Below are 9,172 nucleotides of genomic sequence, written 5' to 3' on the forward strand. Positions count from 1 at the left end.
TGCAATCAGTACCAGAAGCTTCTGACGTTATTTCTTCCTCTAGTTTTATAATTTTGCTTTTCAAAGCAGAGTTATTACTTTCTAAATAAAATACTTTTTTGTTTAGAGAGGAAATATCATTCTCAAGATCTTTTTGAGTTTTAGAAGCAGTTACTTGGGCTTGCTTAAGGTCCTTGTATTTGCTTTGAAGACTCTGGTACTTTTCCAGCATTTCAGAAAGACAACTTTCAATATCAGAAAGATATAGATTAGAAAATACCTCTTCAGAATCAGAGTATGATTCTGGTTCTGAAAAACCATGTCTTCTACTTCCTCAGAGCTTATGGGATCCTCAGTAGTTACCATAAGTGCAACATTAGCTTTTTCTTCGTCAGAATCTTCTTCTTCAGATTCTGAGTCATCCCAGGTAGCCATCAACCCCTTCTTGACTTTGGAGAAGTTCTTCTTGGGCCTTCTATCCTTCTTCATCTTAGGACAATCATTCTTGTAATAGCCTGACTCCTTGCACTCAAAACAAATAACTTCTTTTCCAAAAGTTTGCTTCTTTTGACCAAAAGAGGATTCGAAGTGACTTGCAGTCCTTCTGACTCCTTGGAGTTTCTCTTGACCACTTCGCATGTGTTTCCAGAGTCTGTTGACTCTTCTTGAGATTGGAGATAGTTCATCATCATCTTCCGAGTCTTCATCAGATTCTTTTGATTCTTCCTCAGCTTGATATGCTCTAGTCTTCTCATGCTTAGATTTTAGAGCTACAGATTTACATCTCCTGTGAGGTTCATCTTCTTCTAACTTAATCTCATGACTTCTTAAAGAACTAATAAGTTCTTCAAGACTGATACTATTAAGATCCTTAGCCATCTTTAGAGCAGTTACCATAGGTCTCCATTTTTTGGGAAGACTTATGATAATCTTCTTGACATTATCAGCGGTAGAATACCCTTTGTCCAGAACCTTAAGTCCTGCAACAAGCATCTGAAACCTTGAGAACATGGTTTCAACATTTTCATCATCTTCCATTTTGAAAGCCTCGTATTTATGGATTAAGGCCAAGGCCTTTGTTTCCTTTACTTGAGTGTTTCCCTCATGAGTCATTCTCAGAGAGTCAAAAATGGATTTGGAAGAATCTTTGTTTGTTATCTTCTCATACTCCATATAAGAGATAGCATTGAGCAAAATGGTTATGGCCTTATGATGATTTTTGAAGTCTTTCTTTTGTTGATGAGACATAGCACTTCTTGCTAAAATATTTCCTTCAGCATTTACCGGGTGAACATAGCCATCAACTACGAGATCCCAGAGATCAATATCGTAACTAAGAAAAAAACTTTCACCATAAAAAATAGGTGGTTTAGCACGGGAATAATCTCTATCATTATTGTTAACAACGTTAGCAGCGTTAGTAATATCCATTATTTCTCAAACAACTGGATCGGTACTAAACACTATGAGGTGTTAATAAAAACTATTTTTATCACAATCAGAATCGGAGCTCTGATGCCAATTTAAGGTGTGAAAAAACACCCGAAATTGGGGGGGGGGGGTGAATTGGGTTTAAAAAGAAAAAGCTTTTCCAAAACAAAAACTCTACTAACAAGTTAAATAATGAAGAGATAAAACATGATTCTCTTTATCTTGGTTCGCTTGAAACTCAAAGCTAATCGAGTCCACCCATCAGAATGATTTGCCTTATACACAAGGACTTAATCCACTATAATCAGCAGATTACAATAAACACAAAGAATATCCTTCTTTGTCTTCTCAAGGATCCAACTAAACCTTAGTCTCCTCAAGGATTCATAAAGAAAAGCTTTCTTTGTCTTCTCAAGGATAACCTTCTTAAAGAATCAAACAAATAGTTTGAATACAAGTTTATGTGTTATAAGATGCTTATTCAAAACCTGATTTTACACAAATGATTAATAAAAACTTAAAGAACACTTAATACAAAAGATGATAGCTTTTCACAAAGAAAATTAGCTTGTGTAGTTCAGCAGCAAGAGAGCAAGCGAGAGTTCTTCAAGTCTCCAATGCATGCTTATATAGTGTAAACATGTGACCGTTGGAGGGGAAAATGGGGAAAACTACTTGAGCGGATGTCCACTATTGGAGGAGAAAGGAATGATACCACATACGTCCTTTTGCCCACATATTCAGTGATAGGTGTGATGAATAGTACAATCCTTACCCATGAAATCTGGTAGTGGAAAAGTTGTTCGATTTGTACTATGTACTATTTGATCACGTTCCCATTTGATCTTATCTTCATATTCATTGACTTCTGATAAAAGATGATTGAAGCATGAAGTGAAGAAATAGAGAGCTGGATTCAGAAACTTATGAACCTTAGAACCTTGACATCGTCAGTAGTCTTGCTTGAGTTCTTCAGAATCTTCAGAGTCTTTAGAAACCTCAGTCAGAACCTTGATAACATCAATGTATGTCTTGAGATCTTTTGAATCTTCAGCTACATAACACAACTTCAGAAGCTTGCCATTCTTCAGAATCTTGTTGATCAGAGTCACGTCCAAAAGTAAAATAACTGAGAGATCATTGCAACAACAACATAGTGTCTCCTCAGAAGCTTCTGGTGGATGAGATAACGCAAAAGTAGAAAGAACATTGCAGCAACAATATTGACGTAATTCCGACTTCTAATTGCAACGTAGAAGCGAATTTGGAACGCAAAGTCCAAAAATTGATGATGTTACACATCATATGATCATAATCATAATTGTTTATTAAAACTACACAATAATAAACCATTAGGGTTCCAAAATTGTTCTCACGCAAATACAACGTTGTTATCATCAAAACTCAAGGTATAGATGCAGAACCAAATCTTATTCTAACAATAAATAGATACAATCTTGTCATCTTTGAGCATATGCTCCAGGTGAACTTGCTCCCTCGAAATAAGGAAAGGATGGTGAGACTGTTCTACTTGCTGCAAGGCGGTCTCAAAGGACTCCAAAACAATCGTCAACAGGATGGTTTAACTTACTTTGAGAGCATGTTTTTTTATCTTACTCCAAATCATACGCTTTGAATTGAATCTAATTGAATGGTTAATTAAATACAAAATCTAATTTAACCATGAGATTAGATTAAGTTGATCCTCATTCATATTGTCAATTTAAATAAACTACCTTTAAATTGTGTATGTTGTCTTCCTAGTAAAAAGGATGAATCTTGGCCATGACATAAGAGAATAGCTTATATCTACATGTATCGCTTAAATAAATTGGTCCACAACAACTAATAATTGGTTTACCAAAATTTCATTTTAAAAGAATCGATTATGTGATGCATGTTAAAAGGGTAAACAAGTAAATACCACTTTTAAATCCAAAAATATAATCTCTATAAATAAGTCTTTATAATTTTTACAAATGAACCTTTTAGGCTCATTCAGAATAATGAGTTTTTGTGGAAGTTATTATGCACTTATAATTGTCGATGATTTTTCTCATATACATAGATATTTTTTATTTCTCACAAAAAAATGTGTGTTTGTTACCTTTCAAAGATAGCTAAAATTACCCAAAATGAAAAAAGGTATTAACATTTCATTTACATGAAACAATCATGGAGGTGAATTTGAAAATAAGAATTTGAAAATAATAATAATAATAATAATAATAATAATAATAATAATAATAATAATAATAATAATAATAATGGTATTTTGCATACTTCTTCTGTTCTACAAACTCCACATAAAAAATTGAATAGTAAAAATGAAAAATAGGTCTCTTGAACTAGGAAGGGTGATTATCAATGAAAATTTTTGTTTCAAATAATACTCAATCAACTCAATATCACTAGGGTTGAATCTGTAACCTGGTTGTAATGTAATGAGATTTATGTCTTCAATCTCATTATTTGTCGTAACATCATTAGAAAGTTGAGACTGCATGTTGCTAGCACAAAAGAAGATGGATGAAAATAATGAATGAATAAAATAATTATTGGTAGGTTGTTGTATTTATAGGTCTCATTTTTCAGTTGTGATTAGATCTTTTTACATGAGTTTCAAACTACTATATCATTTGCTATTTAAAAGTTGAATAATTTTACCTTTATTTTCGGAATTTACAGTTACAATATGTAGGAGAATAATTAACCTAGAAGCTAACACATGTGTGACTTGAATTGTAAAACTATTTGAAAATAGTTTTACTTTAGAAATTTTATTTATCTTTCAGAAATTTATAAAATGAATAATTTAAAACAATCTTACTTTAAAAAAAATTGCAAGCGTGTTTCTTTCTTTTTGCAAGAACCTATTTTCAAAGTTCATCAATTAATAAGTCTCTTCTTAAACAAAAACATTTATAACTTTTACTTCTTTAGTTATGCCATGTGTATCTCCTTATCTATTTGCAGTCAATTTTAAAAAATATTATTAAATTCTTTAGAGAAGAACTAATCAATTTTTTTTTTTAATAAAGAGACTAACTTTTTCAAAAAAAAAAGGAAATATCTAGCAAAAATGAAATGCTATCATAATTATGTTTATCTAATTTATCTATACCTTGGCTCTAACTAATTAATCTATTACTATCATTATTTATAAAAATTAAATTTATGTCTGGTTGATATATATATATATATATATATATATATATATATATATATATATATATATATATATATATATATATATATATATATATATATATATATATATATATATATTTTCAATTATTTTTTAAATAAAATGATTAGAGAAATTTAGAGTGAAATAAGATACACTTAATGTTATAGATGTTTCTGCATCTTATGTTGGTTAGCAGAACATCTTAAAAAGCTTACTTAAGAATATACACAAGGCGAGATGTTTTTTTCTAGGAGGGGATATTTAAATGGTGAAAATGATGAAACTTGAGAAAAGTATAACAAAGTTAAGAACAAGACCAAGAAGGCGGTGAGTGAAGGCGGAACTCAAGCTTTTGACATTATATCAATCTTTAAGAACCAAGGAGGGAGAAAAATCTATATATATATATATATATATTATATATATATATATATATATATATATATATATATATGATTTGCTAAGGGAAGATAAAGAAAGACAAAAAAATTGGATCAAGTGAAGTGTGTTAAAGATGAAGAAGGCAAAGCCTTGGTTCAAGAAAAAATATGAAGGATGGGTGACAAATGTATTTCTACTATTTATTTAATGAAGGATATGTTATCTCACCGGATTCTAGTAGGCTCAACATTAAAGAAGAGGGTCTAAACTATAATTACTACTATTAGATTCAACAATAAAAGGTAAAAGTAGGAATGAAAAGGATGATTAACATTAAGGTGGTTGGGTCATGCAAAATACCTACTGAAGTATATAAAATTCTTGGAGATAAAGGTATTGAGTGACTCACCAAGCCCTTTAATGAAATTATGAGGTCAAAACAATTTTCGGATGACTTGAGAAGAAGTACTTTAGTTTCAATCTATAAGAATAAAAGGGATATACAAAATTTGTGCAAATTATATTGGGATTAAACCTATGAATCATATCATGAAGTTATGAGAAAGAGTGATTTAATGGAGACTAAGAATAGAGACTCAAGTCATTGAGAATCAATTTAATTTTATGCTTGAGAGGTCGACCATGGAAGCGATCTATCTACTATAATGTTTGATGGAGCAATATCGGATGGACAAACAAGACTTGCACCTATTTTTTGGCTTTAGAAGGTGTTTGATATAGCTCCTAAAGAGATTTTTAGAAAGCGCTAGAGAAAAAAGGGATTAAGATTTCATATATTCGAGTTATCCAAGATATGTATAAAATGGTACCAACTAGTATACGGACAGAGGGTGGAAAAATAGACGATTTCCCCCTTACAATATATGAAATGTAAGTTCAGTAAAAGAAGAAGCATTTATAACCTAGTGGTGAAAGTTGGAGACCATAATATCCCAGAAGTCACATGATTTAAATATATTTGAAAATAGTTTTACTTTAGAAATTTTATTTATCTTTCGTAAATTTATAAAACTAATAATTAAAAACAATCTAACTTTAAAAAAAATGCTAACGTGTTTCTTTCTTTTTGCAAGAACCTATATTCAAATTTAATCAATCAATAAATCTCTTCATAAACAAAAACATTTATAATTTTTTCTTCTTTAGTTATGCCACGGGTATCTCGTTATCTATTTGCAGTAAATTTTAAAAAATATTATTAAATTCTTTAGAGAAAGAACTAATCAATCCTTTTTTTGATAAAGAGACTAGCCTTTTCAAAAAAAAGGAAATATATAACAAAAATGAAATGCTATCATAATTATGTTTATCTAATTTATCTATACTTTTGGAAAAGGCTCTAACTAATTAATTTATTATTATCATTATTTATACAAATTAAATTTATGTTTGGTTGATATATCTATATTTTCAATTATTTTTTAAATAAAATGATTGGAGAAATTTAGAGTGGGACAAGATACACTTAATGTTATAGATGTTTACGCATCTTATGTTGGTTAGCAGAACATCTTAAGAGGCTTACTTAAGAATATACTCAAGGAGAGATGTTTTTTCTAGGAGGGGATATTTAAATGGACATGTAGGGAGCGCAAGAGAACTTCAGAGCGTGCATGAATATGGTCTTGGGGAGTCAAATGTTGAGGGTAAATCCATCTAAGAGTTTTCGTCGACTTTTGATCTAACTATAACTAGTATGTGGTTTTAGAAAAGAGATGAACCTCTTATCACATAGAAGAGTGAGGTGACATGTTCTTAGTTGATCTAACTATAACTAGTATGTGGTTTTAGAAAGATTTTCTTGGGTTGTAAAGTTATTATGAGAGAGAGTTTGACTACCCAACATAGAGTATTAGTTATGGATGTAAGAATCAAGAGAAGAGCATATATAATAAGTCATATGAGAGCGCTACAGATCAAGTGGTGACATTTAAAGGGTGATAAATAAAGAAGTTTTTAACACAAGATCTTGGAGGTACGATTTGGACAACCACAAAGAAGTGCATGATATGTGGAATAAGATGACCAAGAGATTAGAAAAGTAGCTTAAGAGACGTGGTGAGAATCAAGAGGTTTTGGACCTATGGATAAAGAATCACGGTGGTGGAATAAAAGTGTTCAGAGTAAAGTTAAACTAAAAAAGGATTATTTTAAAGAATGGTCTTGTTGCAAAAATGATGAAACTTGAAAAAAGTATAACAAAGGTAAGAACGAGACCAAGAAGGTGGTGAGTGAAGGCAAAACTCGAGCTTTTGACTGATTATATCAATCTTTAAGAACGAAGGAGGGAGAAAAATCTATATATATATATATATGATTTTTCTAAGGGAAGATAAAGAAAGACAAAAAAATTGGATCAAGTGAAGTGTGTTAAAGATGAAGAAGGCAAAGTCTTGGTTCAAGAAAAAATATGAAGGATGGGTGACAAATGTATTTCTACTATTTATTTAATGAAGGATATGTTATCTCACCGGATTCTAGTAGGCTCAACATTAAAGAAGAGGGTCTAAACTATAATTACTACTATTAGATTCAACAACAAAAGGTAAAAGTAGGAATGAAAAGGATGATTAACAGTAAGGTGGTTGGGTCATACAAAATACCTACTGAAGTATATAAAATTCTTGGAGATAGAGGTATTGAGTGACTCACCAAGCCCTTTAATGAAACTATGAGGTCAAAACAATTTTCGGTTGACTTGAGAAGAAGTACTTTAGTTTTAATCTATAAGAATAAAAGGGATATACAAAATTTGTGCAAATTATATTGGGATTAAACCTATGAATCATATCATGAAGTTATGAGAAAGAGTGATTTAATGGAGACTAAGAATAGAGACTCAAGTCATTGAGGATCAATTTAATTTTATGCCTGATAGGTCGATCATGGAAGCGATATATCTACTATAATGTTTGATGGAGCAATATCGGATAGATAAACAAGACTTTGACCTATTTTTTGGCTTGGAGAAGGTGTTTGATATAGCTCTTAAATAGATTTTTGGAAGGCGCTAGAGAAAAAAGGGATTAAGATTGTATATATTCGAGTTATCCAAGATATGTATAAAGTGGTACCAACTAGTGTGCGGCCAGAGGGTGGAAAAACAAACGATTTCCCCCTTACAATATATGAAATGTAAGTTTAGAAAAAGAAGAAGCATTTCTAACCTAGTGGTGAAAGTTAGAGACCATATTATCCCACAAGTCACGCGATTTAAATATATTTGAAAATAGTTTTACTTTAAAAAATTTATTTATCTTTCGTAAATTTATAAAACTAATAATTGAAAATAATCTGACTTTAAAAAAAATGCTAATGTGTTTCTTTCTTTTTGCAAGAACCTATTTTCAAATTTAATCAATCAATAAATCTCTTCATAAACAAAAACATTTATTACTTTTTCTTATTTAGTTATTTCATGTGTATCTCCTTATCTATTTGCAGTAAATTTTAAAAAATATTATTAAATTCTTAAGAGAAGAACTAAAATATCTTTTTTTTAATAAAGAGACTAACCTTTCAAAAAATGAAATATATAACAAAAATGAAGTCGTTTCTTTAGATTCTTTAGCCTTTCCTTCTAAGCATTTTTCTTCAGAGACAATTTCTTTAGATTCTGAAAGATTAATCTTTAGATCTGCAAATTTCTTAACTCGCTTTGACTTTTCAGGGTCAATCTTATCGTTGAATCTGACATGAATTGATTCTTCAATAATTCGTGTTTCTGTATTAAAGATTTTGTAGCCTTTAGAGTGTTTAGAATATCCTAACAGTAAACACTTATGTGCCTAAGAGTCAAACTTGCCAAGATTCTCTTTAGTATTTAACATAAAGCATTCACATCCAAAATGATGAAACTAAGAAATGTTGGGATTTCTTTTCTTCCACAATTCATAAGGAGTCTTACTCATAATAGGTCGGATAGAAATCATATTCTGAATATAACATGTTGTGTTGATTACTTTTGTCCAGAAATGCTTAGCCATATTAGTTTCTTGGATCATGGTGCGGGCCATTTCTTATAAAGTCCTATTCTTCCTTTCTACAATTCCATTTTGCTGTGGAGTTCTAGGACAGGAGAAATCATGGGAAATACCATTTATATCAAAAAGATTTTTAAAGTGTTTATTTTCAAATTCGCCACCATGATCACTTCTGACTTTGACTATT

The sequence above is a fragment of the Lathyrus oleraceus genome, chromosome 4 (genome assembly GCF_024323335.1).
Source record: "Lathyrus oleraceus cultivar Zhongwan6 chromosome 4, CAAS_Psat_ZW6_1.0, whole genome shotgun sequence".
NCBI classification, from domain to species: domain Eukaryota; kingdom Viridiplantae; phylum Streptophyta; class Magnoliopsida; order Fabales; family Fabaceae; genus Lathyrus; species Lathyrus oleraceus.